Consider the following 16186-nt stretch of genomic DNA (forward strand, 5'->3'; position numbering starts at 1 on the left):
TTAAATTAATTTATAAAATAATTACTATGAAGATGCAGCAATGACTAAACCCCAAAAAGGTGCTATTGTTCACAAGGGAAATTTGTTTAGTTGGAATCTGTTTCTGTACCTATAAAATTGTAAAATTGGATTACATATGGGACACCTTCTTCGGATGGAGTAAAATTGATTTCTAAGAGAATTGTTAACCATATTGATTTTTTCAATGAAATTGGGGATCTAGAACACTCTGTGATAATTAGATGCTAGATATTAGAAATCAGAAAAGATTCAACCATGTATCCACAAATGTATTCACTTCCACGTGCTCATGCTTTATTTTTCAACAACTGCTTTTAATTGGGGAGCAAGCTTACACAAAACAACCTTCTGTCCAGAAGTGATGTACAGTATTGATTTTTGCTGACTCAATAAGTGTTGCTTTTTACAGTGGAGACACAGTGAATCACTTAAACATATTTAAATGAGTATCATTCGTGCTAATGTTTAGATGAAAAAATACTCAAGAAATTATTTCATTTTCACTCTGTCTTTTCTATTCTTAGATTCAGGTTGCTTCATTCTTTTGATGTTGCCAAGATACTAGCATGCTTCATTTACTCTTTTTTCCATATTTGAGGATTCTTTTTGCACATATATTACTTAGATTCTATAGATTCTGTCTTTACAACATATTTGTCAGTGATTGAGAGTAATATTTTAGCATTGCTAGACTAAATCCCATGGGGCAGTGGCTGTGTCTGTTGTGTTCACTGCTGTTTCATTCAAGCTGCAGATAGTTGCTGGCATAACATGATCGTAATATGTGTTTTTGACAAACAGGACTCAGTTTTGCCAATTTTTAGTCACTTTAATGTTACATGCTACACATCTCCTTAAATATGTAGCTGTGGTCTTACATCCAATGCAGACCACTCTTGGTTCTCACTGGTTTCATCAATTAGCTCCACCTGTTGTAGAATGCACTTCTGAGCTTATCATCTAAACTATTTGGCATTTGTTGATATTAAAATAAAGGAAATAATAATGGTTACTATAAATGCTCTTATTACTGTTAACAAAATATTTTAAACTTTCCAAGTTCTAGAATCATGGTGAGTTTATACTGTCTTGCCTCCTTGTGATTTCATTGGGCTTTGATACTAGTTCTGGCCAATAAATTTGAAGAGAAATAATGGACTGTAAGCAAGCATAGAATTAGCAGTGCTAGAATATCCAGAACTCTTTTTGTTTTTGCACGGCCACTGACCATAATCAAGATGGTGGCTGCTCTATCAATCTAGATACCCAAGTGACTGTGATGAGAAGAAAACCTAAAAACCCACATTAGACAAGAGTGAGAAATAATCCTTTTCTCTATTAAGTAATTGTGTTTTGGAGTTACTGATGCATAACATATCCTAATTGGTGCAGATAATTTACCGAAGTGTTAACATTCTAAATAGAGTGATTTAAAACTTTCATGCACTATGCAAAATGCCAGTTTTTATTATTTGTGCCTTTATAATGAGTATTTTAAGTGCTGCTCCAAATTATACTTTTTCCTTTACCTATTCATTACTACCTGTTTCATACTTCTCAGGAGTTAAAACTAACATTCTTCTAAAACTTTCAGATTTCCCCCACTCTGAAATATGTTTGTCCCTCATTGTGCAGCAGTTTCTATTAACAGAATGAGAGTTATGTCCTTGTCTTAAGAATAATGCACAATCTCTCCTGGCTGACTGCAAATCTGTGCACCAATGTTCACATGAACCTATATAGACAAACGATCTAAATTTTATCAGATACACACAGATAAACACCGGTCCACCTGTCACTAATTTTAGAACATGAACAGGGGCATTTTCATAAGATATGATATAAAGACCATTTTTTTTTTTGCATCATAGAATTTGTTTAAAGTTCTGATTAGCATACCTTCTCCGGGAAATCTTTCAACTGTGTTAGATATATGTATATTGGCCCCTAAATTCCTCCATTGAGAGCACATGCTGCCTGATAGCTGCTGAATCTGGCTTTGGAGACAATCCCTCTCTGCCTTTCTGAATTTTATGCCCATTATTCTTTCAGAGTAATCTTTGATCTTTTTAAACTGCAGGGAAATTCTGACAGAACTATTTTAAACATCTTTTGAATCTCTTCATATTTTTTTAATCAACAAAGTAGACAATGGAAGATAGTCATTGTCCTACTTTTCACTAAGAAGGCATATGTAGCAGATTTGTAAAATGCATCTGTAATGAAAAGAAAATGGGAGGTAGGGAAAGAAAACTTTTGTGAGTCACACCAACCCACTTCAGTGAACAATATTACCTTAAAATGGTTCATATGTTTGTGTTTCTGTCTCTTTTAAACTATGACTTTAAATTATTGAAAGAAAAGGAAAATCTGTCTTCTAATGCTTAATGTCCCCTTATTCTACATAATAGGGTTGCCAGATAAAATATAGGACTCCAAGTTAATTTTAAAATTCAGAAAAGTCAGGAATATATTTTTAGTATGAGTATGCTGAATGAAATATTTGAGACATATTTGTACCAAAATACTTAATTGCTTATCTAAAAATTATATTTAACTAAATGTTCTCTATTTTTACTTGTTAAATCCAGCAATCCTAAATAGTAGGTGAGAACGCTTGACAGACCCAAAACCTAACTTTTCTTACCAGTACTGGAAAATCTAGAGCCAGCAAACCAGAGGTTTCTAATTCCTTTATCCAATAGCTTTTCTTCATATCAGATCTGAATGTCATGATGGACATAAAGGCCTTGGAGAAAAACTATTCACTTCAGCTGTCAGATCCACCACATACTAGCTTTTGGATTTAGGGCAATTTATTTATCTTTTCTGATCCTTGGTGTTCTCATCAGTGCAATGGGAATTAAAATAACATCCTGAAGATATACACAGAAATTCTTAAGCTGACAATAATTGTTATTTCACAAAAATAGAAATTATGTGCAAGTCCTTTTTGTGTTCAAAGTCTTTTATGAAGGTCTGCTAACATCTAAAGAACTCTCAAAAAATTATATTTTAACAATGCATTTCTTCACAATTTCAGAATATCAAGAATTTTCTGAAACCCAAGCTCCATGATGATGGAATAAATCTAGTATCAATTTTACTTACATTTTAGAACTCACTATATTCAAAACAGACTCTATTAAATAAGGTTATCTCATAAACATAATAGATCTGCTGTGTTACCAAAGTAAAGCTATCATTTCTTAACCTTGGGATCCCCAGTAATTCTTTCTTAACTTGTTCAAGCAAAAAGGATAGCAGAGCTAAGGCACACAACTTGAGCTAAGTTAATGGCATATTGTTGACTGATGTGTTCTCCAGAGAGCTTCAAACTCACTTGAAGCATTTTGCTAGCTGGACACACATTTAATTTTCTTGGTACTGTTTTCCATGATCTGTAGCCTTGAACTTAAACAGTGAATTTTTCAGGCGTACTTTATCACAAACTACACAAACTACCAAAAAAGAAACTCTTCATAAAATGCTCTTCCATTTTAATTGCATAATCCAATATGATTTTTTATTATGTATTATCCAAGTATACTTTGTCTTACCCAGTAATTTTTATTTATTATATAAATTTTAAAAATAATTCATGTGAGTTTATTCTTTCTATGCTACCACTACCACTGGCCATTAAAGAAAGTGAAGTATATAGAAACAAATATAAATTATACATTTATTTGCAACCACTGCTCTATGCTTGAATGCCACATAAATTGCACAGTGAAGTAAAAAAGATTCAAAAGTTTATGTGTAATACTTTGTCTTTAAGATGTCCAGAGTCATTAACTAAAGGCCAGATCGTTTTATGTGGATTTTTAAGTCTGGCAATTCTCTACATGACAAGCAGCATTCCAGATGGATATGTTATGTAAGAGGAACATTCTCCAGTTAGCAATAAAACTGCAAAGTAGCACAACTGCTTTATCTAGGCACAGATTTTTATTAAATCATATAAGAGAATTTTCATCCTCATATATTATTAGGAAATAACATTATTGAACTCAGTAAGGTTAAACAACTTTCCCAAGCTCACAATTGGTAAATTGGCAGAACATCTTGTAACCTCTGCACAGTAACTCTGGATAGTACTTGGCTGTAGCAGCTGCCGTTGCTGCTAAAAGTCAGCATTTATTGAACACATACACAGATTGAAGAAGGAGTTTTACCATCTGCTTTTGAGGATGACTTTTGTCTAACTTCACAACAGTATGATGCAGTGGGTACCCTTGTTATGTCATGTCCATTTTCAGAATAAAATAACTAGCCTTTTTTTAAAAAAAAAAAAAAACAAAGTAGCTTGTTCAAGCAAAAAGAATAGCGGGGCTGAAGCTAGGATTTAAAATACTAAAATTCTAAGGTTTATTACTTTGCATTTTTATATCTCTGGAAACATGATTTATCTTATGATCACTGTGCTTCAGACAACAAGGGTGACATAATTGTCATTTTCTGCCAGTAATTAAACTTGGTCATAGCCACCCTCAATGTCATTCCTTCAACTGAGTTATCTACATTGTTAAAACTACAGATGCTGAGTGTAATTGCCATTTAAAATGTCTTCAAAGAGATTGCATTATCCTATAGTTTAGTGCTAAAACTAAAAGTTACGGTTTAGACATTTTTTTCTTTCCAATGTGACACATAAAATAATGATGTATTTTATAATCCAGGCATTTAGATTTTAGAAAATCAAATATATATGCTTGTATTCAGCCCCTCAAATAAGCAAAATAACGTTAATCATTCTCTAAATGTCTAAACTATTTTCCATCAATCTGGTAGTATATTACCCTGTGCAAATGTCATAAACATATACATGTTAATTATAATATTTAAAAGCAAACATACATAATTAAACACAATAACACAATAGTGTGACATGATGGTTAGATATTATAGAGTATGGAGACCCTTGACAGAAGGATAAGATATTTTCTCTTTAAAGATAGCTTTCTCCTGGACCGTTTTTAGTTACATACTACAAATGTTAAAATTAGACCAAGCTGTGGGTAGATTTTGTCAATTATGCAAAAGCCATGCCATAATACACTTTAACCTTTCTTTGTGTGAGCACAATAAAATTCAGAAGAGAAAGTATGTACTGAGAAGAATGTGTTCTTTGCTCCTCTTAGAGACCAGAGCACCCAGACACATGTCCAGTTTTTTAGGGAGAATAAATTGACCTTAGAAATTAAGCTAATTAAAGTCCCTCTCCAGAATTATTTTAGGCAGATTCTCAGCAACAAAAACTCACACATCACAATAAATAAATAAATAAATAAATAAATAAGAAAGAAAAGGTTTTGGAAATACTAAATAGTTGTAAATCAGATGTGGTTTTTCTCTGGCTTCCGTGCCTAGAAAATTTTATTTACAACCTCTCTCATTTTTACATTGTACTAATGATATCTGTCCGCTATTGATAATTAATCTAGATAATGACATTCCTGAATAAGATGCCACATCTCTGGACACTGAAGTGTGTCCAACATGCCATTAAAATCCTATTAAAGCTTTATTTACCAGTCACAAATTAAAAATAAACATTGGTGGTACATAAGAGAATAACGATCACAGTGACCTTGGTATGTTTCTTCTCCAAAGCCTAAGGACCAAAATAAAGGTGAGCTAAGACTGGAACATTGGGTAAAAAATTGAACTAGAAATCTTAGCAAAGAGCTGGACTCTTCATATTACTTACTTGTCTTTAGCAAATACGGTTTAGATGTTCCTGAAATGAAATGCACTGTCAGAAGAAAACTTCTGTTTTTTGTTTTGTTTCCTTTTTTTTAAAGAAATCATAGATATAAATGACTTAATGCAGCATTATACTTGAAAGTAATCTTTATGTGCTTACAGCCTACTACCTTAACTTTGAATATTATGCTTATTTCAAGAAGTTTTAGGTTAAGTTACATTGAATCCAGAGTAGGCAGTAACCATCCAGTGAATTATTAAAATAACTTCCCAGGGATTTCTATTTTATTTAAAGTTAAAGAATCATTACAACAAATTTCAAGTTCTGTTTAATTCTGGAGGTTTATCCTCATCTTAGAGTGCTTGACAAACCACTATGGTGAGCTACTCAGTGTCTGTTTGCAGGGGACCAGACTTTTCTATATGAAAGAATTAACCCTAAGGTAAGAAATAGCTAGATGTCATGAAATTGATGTAGAAATCAAGTACTGATCTTCAGGAGGTACAAAGAGTACTTTTAAGCCAAGCCAACTGGCAATTTTTGAAATGTGTTTTTTTTTTTTTTTCTATTCTTGTCGTTGCATAACCAGGTCTTTGAGAAGAGATGGCTGTTAAGTAAGCATAATGAGTGCTGTTTGATTAAGCCTTGAAATACATTGCAACCAAGCTTTTATCCTTCATCACTCATGAAATTATATTACAGCATAAAAGGAATGATTGACTCTTTCTAGCTCTGCCATGGAACAGAATACAGCTTTGATGACTCAGGTGTTTAATGGGTTCAGTGGAAAAGTTGAAGAAAGTATTACACAGAGTAGCCAATGAACAGAGCAATAGATGTACCTGCTGTGACAATCAAAGTTGACAGGGAGCTATTAACTATATGAAGCATTAAGGAGTAACAAGAGAAACCGTGATTTTTCAGAAGAAGAGCACTGAAGAACAGTAATAGTGCCCAGCAAAGAAACACAAAAACCCTCCAAAGCATATGCTGAGAATTCAGCTAAGGACTTGGAAGACAGTAGATATTTGCTGAGGATTAGAGGCCCTGGTCAGCAGATAAACACTGTGAGCCTACAAAAGTATGGCTTTGATATTAATGTGTCCTTATTTTTATTTATAAATCAGTAATATTTGTGTTACCAAATAATTTCAGGCCTTTCCTTTTCACAGCCCCTTAAAGACAGTAGCATGTTACCTCCAAGTGTCATACTTTATCACTCAATAAAACAACCCTTAAAACATTGTTAAGAAAAGAATTGGTTCATATTCAGGGCTTCCTGCACCAAACTGGTGGTGTTTTGGGTCATGTAGATATCTAGATACAAAATATAAAAGTCCAGATAAAAGTATCACTTAATCTATTATGTTCTTGACAAAATGTCCAGTGTACCAGGCTGTGGTCTACCAATGTAGTTCCCATGCAGCCTAGAAGCTCTCAAGGATGCCAAATGTTTATTTTCTGTATACGTTTTTCTGTCTTGGTTGCATCTTAAAGCTGCAATAACAAGGAAGACAATATAAGATGCATATGTTATGCTCTAAAAGTAAAGGCAGCCGGTATATATACTTTTTCCATAGCAACAACCAATGCTCCAATTCTTCACTATGAATAGGGTGTCCAACAATTCAATTTGATTCTGACACTAACTATCCAGAGTTAGCTCAGACCTCACAAGTTAGAACTCAGTCACACAAAACTGCCCCCACTTGAGATATCAGTTGCAAGTCCCAGGGGCCATCTGTATTTTTGACCAACCAGCTATAAATTTGAGGGTTCACACAACTTCCTTCTCAAGTTTCATAATTAACTAGAATGACTCACAGAACTCAGGAAATTGCATTACTAAAGTTAACATGTTCATTATAAAGGAAACAGCTCAGGGACAGCCAAATGGCAGCAATGCATCTGACATATTATGGGGGTGGGAGTGGCACAGAACTTCCATGCCCTCTTCTGAGCACACCACATTCCCAGCACATCAGTGTGCTCACCAACTCAGAAGCTACCTGAGTCCTATCATTTTGAGATTTTTTTTTTAATGGAGGTCCCATTATATACTCGTGGTTGATTAGATCATTGGAAATTGGTGATTGAACTCAAATCTCCAACCACTTTCCCCTTCCTGGTGGTCAGAAAGTGGGACTGAAAGTCCAAACCTCTAATGAGTACTTGGTTTTTCTGACCACAGCCCCTCATCCTGAAGCCCATAAGTCATCTCATTAGTATACAAAATGTAGTATTATGCCATTACTTTTAATGGCAAAAACCATAATTACTTTTGCACCAACCTAATAAATTCCAAGGATTTTAGGAAATCTATGCCAGAGACCAGGGGCAAAGACCAAATATTTATATTTTATTGTACCAGGGAAAGGAAGGATAATTTTCTGCTATAGGAAATCAATGGGAGCCCAATGAAGCTTCAAATACTCTCTCTAAAGGCAGTGGAGAACTCTATCCACTAAAGTCCAATACATCAGAGTGGTAAACCTTGAAACCTTGATGAGTTTATTTTTAACTATTACTCTCAAGTGATTATGAGTAAAAACGAAAGAGAATATTCTGAATGTTGAAAATTGTGTCTTTCTAGACAAAGAGAAGGAGGAAAGATGGAAAGACAACCTCTTTTCCCATCCAAGATTGGGTTAGCAGTAAGAAGAGTACAGAGTAGAGCCTATGGTTACCATTCCAAAAGAAGAATCAAGAGGCAGAGTTCTGGGGCTATAATAACAACAACAACAACAACAAAAAGCAAAGAGATTATTCAAGGCTGTATATAAAAGGGGAACTGAGGAAAATCTTGTGTCCCAGTACAGAATCCTATGTGGGCTTCTTGTGGGCCTCTCTGATCAATTTCTAACTTCCTGATCAATTCTGTCTTTTTTCTTTTCTTTTCTTTTCTTTTTTTTTTTTTTTGTCACAGTAGGATGTTTTAATCATCAAAAAAGCTGAATTTCATTGTCAATTTAACCAGACTTAACACTTAACAACAGATAATGTTTTAACAAAAATATTAAACTTACTTCTGGCATTTTATGACCATCAAAAATGTCAGTCAATCAAAGCACACAGAATGACTCCAGATTAGATATCACATACAAAACTCTGCAAAAAAATAGAGCCGATCTCAGTAAAATGCAAATCTATAACCATGCACCATATTTCTCCTGATTTTTAATTTAAAAATGGATATTTTGTATTTTTTAAATTATCTTTTAGTCATGTTTACACTTAATCTGTGCTTTGTAAAAACTATTATTAAAATATCTATAAATTTCTACAAATCAAATCATTAGATTAAGACTGAAAATAGTAATGCATTATTGAAAGAGATGTTTTTAACCATGTTATGAATAACTATAAAATAGAGTCTGAAATATAACTTCATAAAACAACAGCTATAAAGTTATTAGCTTAATTCAATGCTTGTGAGAATTATCTAAAAAATAAAAATAGCAAAATATAAAACACATTTATTGGCTGGATGTTAAAGGTGTTTGAAAAAATTACTTTTGGCTTAAATATGTGTTTATAATCCCTTCTAGACCAGATATTACAGTGATTTCTTTTTCTTATACATCTACTGGCTCAAAAGTTTCATGTTGCTGAAAAAAGATAGCAGACAAGTATAAAAGTTTCAAATATTCATACAAAATGGTCTCTACATAATTCATTCTTATTCTCAGAATTTGTTGGACCAACTTAAAACACCAGAAGAAATCTCTTAATGCCTCAGTGATTCTCAGTTATACAATTAAATTACACAAAATATAATACAATAATAAAGAAAGGAAATACCTATAATTAAGAATGTTAACTTTTGAAATACCCAAAGTATTGGTCCCAGAAAGAACTCTGAGTTGGGTAAAAGGAATTTTGTTTGACCATTTCCTTATAAGAGGTCTCAAAGTAATGTTGCTTGCTCTTACATTGCTTGAGATGCCATTAACAATTTCAGAGAAGCAGTGTATTCATTTATTTATTTACTTACTAACATTTGTTTGTTCCATGACTATAGAAATGAGAATCAAAAAAGATAGACAATATTTAAATTCATTGTAACTTTCATTTAAACTTTTCCTTTTCTTCATTAGTCACAGTTGATTTAGAAATAGAGTCTTTCCTGGCACAAAGTCTTTTCTCTCCGAATGTCATTATAATATTATTCTGTTTTTTTTTTCTCTCAAAAATCCCCTGCTCAATAAGGCTCAAGGAATTCACAGTCCAAGAAAAACACTTGTATAATTAAGTAACGGGCCTCCCCAATTTAACCAGATAGAAGTGGGCTGAGCAGCCAGCATGAGTGGGTGAAGAGAGGGCTTCTTCCTCAGGACATTCTATCCTTACCGTAGGTTTTGGGAAGTAATATACAGAATGAAAATATAAGAGTCCAGTTCAGGATGATGCTCTCCATAATAATCAAGTCAGTTGAAAGAATTCAGAAAATGTGAGCTGCAAGGAACACCTCAGTAGAGATTTGCTGCAAAATTTCTCAGCTTTGCAGAGCTTTAGGAGATGAAGAGAATATAGAAGAGTAAAGCCAGCAATGGAATGTCACCATTTAACAACAGGAAGTAAGGACAGTTACTTGCAATGTATCTTGATACATTTTAGAATAAAGGAAATTGTAAATTGAATTCAGAGTTCAAGGCTGGACTCAATCACATGGCTAAAATGTTACTACATTTTTATTTAACTTTGCATCTTATAATCTAAACTAATAACACTGTGTGTGTATAGAAAACACAATGTTTAAAGGTGTCTCAAAATAGGTATCTATTTTCCTTTTTACAAATGCCCTCTGGTATTGTGGAGATTTCAAAATGACTATTTTGCAGATGAGGAAACAGACAGTTTATATCAGTTGATAAGGATCTTTTGAAATCACAAGGAGAGTTGTGAAAGATCTGACAGTCTAATACACATTTTCTGAATTTGGGATTGAGACTCCTCCTGTTATAATATTTTGGATGTAATATATTGCACACTGCTATTATTTTTTAAAGAAGTCAGTGAAAATTAAAATCTTTTCCGAATTTTTAGAGAATATTTTGTTTTATTTGTCTCATAATACAAACTGGTGGGTAAACAACCTTGCTCTATATCCTTTACAATGGCTTTGGAACCCCAGATATGAATGAACTTTTGAAAATGTTTCAGCAATGGAATAATTTTTTTTTCATTTATTAGGAGAGGATAGATAGATAGAGAGATAGTCTCATGAAACTGATATGAAATAGTGTATATAAATTATTTTATGTGCATGGCAATTCTAGGCAGTTATTATTTGATAGCTATTGTAACTATATTTTTAATTCTACAAAACATTAGTACATCATGCTTTCTGATAACTTCTTTGTTAGGGTCAAATGTAATCCTTTTGAGTTGCTGAAGTATTGTCTCCAAACTTGTTACACAAAGACAGCTAGCAGAGCACACATGGCTTCAGCATTCTCTTCAGCCCACAGAGAGAATGTGATATGGTTTGACTCTGTGTGTCCCCACCCAAATCTCATCTTGAATTGTACTCCCAAGTGTTGTGGGGAGATAATTTGAATCATGGGGGAGGTTTCCCCAATACAGTTCTCGTGGTAGTGAATAAGTCTCATGAGATCTGATGGTTTTTCAGGCGTTTCCGCTTTTGCATCTTCTCTAATTTTCTCTTGCTGCTGCCATGTAAGAAGTGCCTTTCACCTCCTGCCATAGTTGGGAGGGCTCCCCAGCAATGTGGAATTGTAAGTCCAATTAAACCTTTTTCTTCCCTGTCTCAGGCATGTCTTTTTCAGCAGTGTGAAAACGAACTAATACAATAAATAGGTACCAGTAGAGAGGGATGCTGCTGTAAAGATACCTGAAAATGTGGAAGCAACTTTGGAACTGGGTAACAGGCAGAAGTTGGAACAGTTTGGAGGGCTCAGAAGAAGAAAGGAAAACATGGGAAAGTTTGGAACCTCCTAGAGACTTGTTGAATGGCTTTAACAAAAATGCTGATAGTGATATGAACAATAAGGTCCAGGCTGAGGTGGTCTCAGATGGAGATGAGGAACTTGTTGGGAACTGCAACAAAGGTGACTCGATATATTTTAGCAAAGAGACTGGCAGCATTTTGCCCTGCCCTAGCAATTTGTGGAACTTTGAATTTGAGAGAGATGATTTAGGCTATCTGGTGGAAGAAATTTCTAAGCAGCAAAGCATTCAAATGTGACTTGGGTGCTGTTAAAAGCATTTTGTTTTAAAAGGGAAACAGAGCATAAAAGTTCAGAAAATTTGCAGCCTGATGCTGCAGTAGAAAAGAAAAACCATTTTTTTTTTTTTTGGAGGAGAAATTCAAGCTGGCTGCAGAAGTTTGCATAAGTAGCAAGGAGCCTAATGTTAATCCCCAAGACCATGGGGAAAATGTCTCCAGGGCATGTCACAGGTCTTCATGGCAGCCCCTCCCATTACAGACCTGGAAGCCTAGGAGGAAAAAAAATGGTTTCTTGGGCTAGCCCTAGTGTCCTCACGCTGTGTGCAGCTGAGGGACTTGGTGCCCTGCATCCCAGCTGCTCCAGCTGTTACTAAAAGGGGTCAAGGTACAGCTCAGCCCATGGTTTCAGAGGGTGCAAGCCCCAAACTTGGCAGCTTCCATGTGGTGTTGGGCCTGCGAGTGCACAGAAGTCAAGAATTGAGGTGTGGGAACTTCCATCTAGATTTCAAAAGATGTATGGAAACGCCTGGATGCCCAGAGAAACGTCTGCTGCAGGAGCGGTGCCCTCATGGAGAATCTCTGCTAGGGCAGTGCAGAAGGCAAATGTGGGGTCAGAGCCCCCACACAGAGTCCCTACTGGGGCACTGCCTAGTGGAGCTGTGAGAAGTGGGCCACTGTCCTCCAGACCTCAGAATGGTAGATCCACCAGTAGCTTGCACCATGCACCTGGAAAAGCCACAGACATTCAATGCCAGCCCATGAAAGCAGCCAGGAAGGAGGCTATACCCTGCAAAGTCACAGGGGTGGAGCTGCCCAAGACTATGGGAACCTGCCTCTTGCGTTGGTGTGACCTGGATTTGAGACATGAAGTCAAAGGAGATTATTTTGGAGCTTTAGAATTTGATTACCCTGCTGGATTTCACACTTGCATGGGCCCTGTAACCCCTTTGTTTTGGCCAATTTGTCCCATTTGGAATGGCTGGTATTACCCAATACCTGTACCTCCATTGTATCTAGGAAGTAACTAGCTTGCTTTTGATTTTACAGTCTCATAGGTGGAAGGGACTTGCCTTGTCTTGTCTCAGATGAGACTTTGGGCTGTGGACAATTGGGCTAATGCTGAAATGACTTAAGACTTTGGGGGACTGTTGGGAAGGCATGATTGGGTTTGAAATGTTAAGACATGAGATTGGGAAGGGCCAAGGGCAGAATGTTATGGTTTGTCTCTGTGTCTCCACCCAAATCTCATTTTGAATTGTACTCCCATAATTTCCATGTACTGTGGGAGGGACCTGGTGGGAGATAATTTGAATCATGGGGGTGATTTCCCCCATACTGTTCTTTCGGTAGTGAATAAGTGTCACAAGATCTGATGGTTTTATCAGAGGTTTCCGCTTTTGCATATTCTCTCATATTCTCTTGCTGCCACCATATAAGAAGTGCCTTTTACCTCCCGTCATGATTCTGAGGCCTCCCAAGTCATGTGGAACCGTAAGTCCAATTAAACCTCTTTTTCTTCCCTGTCCTGGGAATGTCTTTATCAGCAGTGTGAAAATGGACTAATACAGCATGGTTAGGCCAGACACAGCTGGACAGAAGACAGCAAAGAAGAACTTCAGTAGAGATAGATCCTGTCATTCATAGGGAAAGGACAGCAGGGGATCGCTGGGACCTCTGTGCCAATGGTACTTCCTAGTCCAAGAAAGACTCTGGTTAGAAAGGAATCCTTAAAGAATCCAGTCCACGGTGCCTGCCTGTTCTTCTGCTAAGCAAACTCAGACATGCTGAGCCTATTGTTCACTCACTTTCAGGACACAGGAATGAAATGAGTCTCTAGGACATCTCTATTTGTGTCTCTACTAATGGTTATTTGCTTGAGAAATGTTGTACCACAATCTTCATATTATTAAAATGAAAGTATGTTTGCTACGAACAACAGAAGACAAAGCTTGTTATCTTAACCAGTCCCATATACCTAGAGTGAGTTGGGCATGAATAAAAGGGACAGTGAGTTGGAAGGTTGACAAATCTGATTTGGAGTGTTTGCCAGTTTCTATGGTGTAAACCACCCTTGTTATTGCTGATTTCAAGTTAACCACGTAACATCACTGAATGGGGCATGGGAAAGAGCTTCACATAATGAATTCAGACTTGCCGGCATGAGTTAGTTTTATTGCCCCACTGGTTGAACACATAATATGTCATCTAAACTGGTATCATTTTGATACCTAAAGGGGCACTGGTAATATTTAAACTGGGACAACAAATGTAAATTGCAACAAGCCCAGGGGAATGGGGACTAATAAATGCTGCAATTTTAATAAAACAGAAATATCTAAAAGACATTCAAGAAATCTTCCTCTTGATATAACCCAAGACCTTGCGATTCATTGCTTTGGTTGGAGTAGAAACTCTGTATAAGACTTATTCTTAAGAGACCTTATTTTTTAAGAGCAGTTTTAGGTTCACAGAAAAATTAAGAGAAAAGTACAGAGATTTCCCATATATCACCTGCCCTCACATGCATATCCTCCCCCATTCTCAATATCCCCATCAGAGTGGTACATGCATTAAATTGATGAACTTACATTCACACATCATTATCACCCAGAGTATATAGTTTACACTAAGGTTCAGTCTTGGTGTTGAACATTCCATGAATTTCGAGAAATGTATAATAACATATATCCACTATTATAGTACCACACAAAGTAGTTTCATGCCTCTAAAAATCCTCTGTCCACCTCCTATTTGTCTCTCTCTCCTACTCAGACCCAGGCATCCACCAGGGATCTCTTACTGTCCCCGTAGTTTCGCCTTATTAAGATGTCGTAGAGTTAGAATCATACAGTATGTAGCTTTTTCAGATTGACTTTTCACTTAGTAATATGCATTTAAGTTGCCTCCATGGCTTTTCATGGCTTGATAGCTTGTTTTTTTCTAGCACTGAATACTATTTCATTATTCAGATGTATCACATTTTCTTCATTCACCTACTGAAGGGCATGTTGATTGCTTTCAAGTTTCAGTCATTTTTTTTTTAAAGCTGCTATAAACATCCATGTGCAGGTTTTTGGAGACACAGATTTTCAACTACTTTGGGGAAATAGCAAAGATCACAAGATTCCCTCCAGCAAAGAATGAAAGTTTTCGTTGCTCCATATCTCCCCAGCATCTGGTAAATGTTCTGGATTTTGGCAATTCTAACAGGTATGTAGCCGTATCTAATTTTTGTCTTTATTTGCACATCTTTGGTGACATATGACATGGAGGCTTGTCATAGTCTTAATTGCCAGCTACATATTTTTCTTTTGTGAAGTATCTATCAAGGTCTTTGGCCCATTTATTTAATTGTTTTCTTATTGTTGAATTTTAAGGGTTGTTTGTATATTTTAGATAATGACCCTTTTTCAGATAGTTTTTCTCCAAATATTTTCTTCCAGTCTGCAGCTTGGTTTTCATTCTCCTGATCGTGTCTTTCACAGAGTTGAGAATTTTAATTTTAATAAAATCCAGCTTATCAATTTTTTCTTTTCTTGATTATGTTATTGGTGTTGTACCTAATAAAATCCAAGGTTATCTAGATTTTTACCTAGGTTATCTCCTAAGAGTTTTATAGTTTTGGCCGGGCGCAGTGGCTCATGCCTATAATCTCAGCACTTTGGGAGGCTGAGGCGGTTGGAGGTCAGGAGTTCGAGACTAACAGGGTGAAACCCCTGCTTTTACTAAAAATACAAAAATATTAGTTGAGTGTGGTGGTACATGCCTGTAATCCCAGCTACTCGGGAGGCTGAGGCAAAAGAATTGCTTGAGCTTGGGAGGTGGAGGTTGCAGTGAGCCGAGATCATGCCACTGCACTCCAGCCTAGCTGACATAGCGAGACTCTGTCTCAAAAAAAAAAAAAAAAAAAAGAGTTTTATAGTTTTTAGTTTTGCAATTTATATTTATGTCGGTGATACATTATGAGTCAACTTTTTGTGGATGATGTGAAGGATTTGAATCTACGTCTAGATTCATTTTATCTCATGTAGATGTCTAGTTGTTTCAGTATCATTTGTTGAAAAGACTATCTTTTCTTCATTGTGTGGTCTTTGTTCTTTTGTTAAAGATCAGTTGACTGTATTTAAGTGGGTCCATTTTGGGGCTTTCTATCCTGTTTCATTGACCTATTTGTTTATTCTTCACCTATACTACACTTGCTCGATTATCGTACCTTTATATTAATTTTGAAGTTGAGTAATGTTTGTTCTACAACTTATTATTTT

The sequence above is a fragment of the Pongo pygmaeus genome, chromosome 15 (genome assembly GCF_028885625.2).
Source record: "Pongo pygmaeus isolate AG05252 chromosome 15, NHGRI_mPonPyg2-v2.0_pri, whole genome shotgun sequence".
Taxonomy (NCBI): Eukaryota; Metazoa; Chordata; class Mammalia; order Primates; family Hominidae; genus Pongo; species Pongo pygmaeus.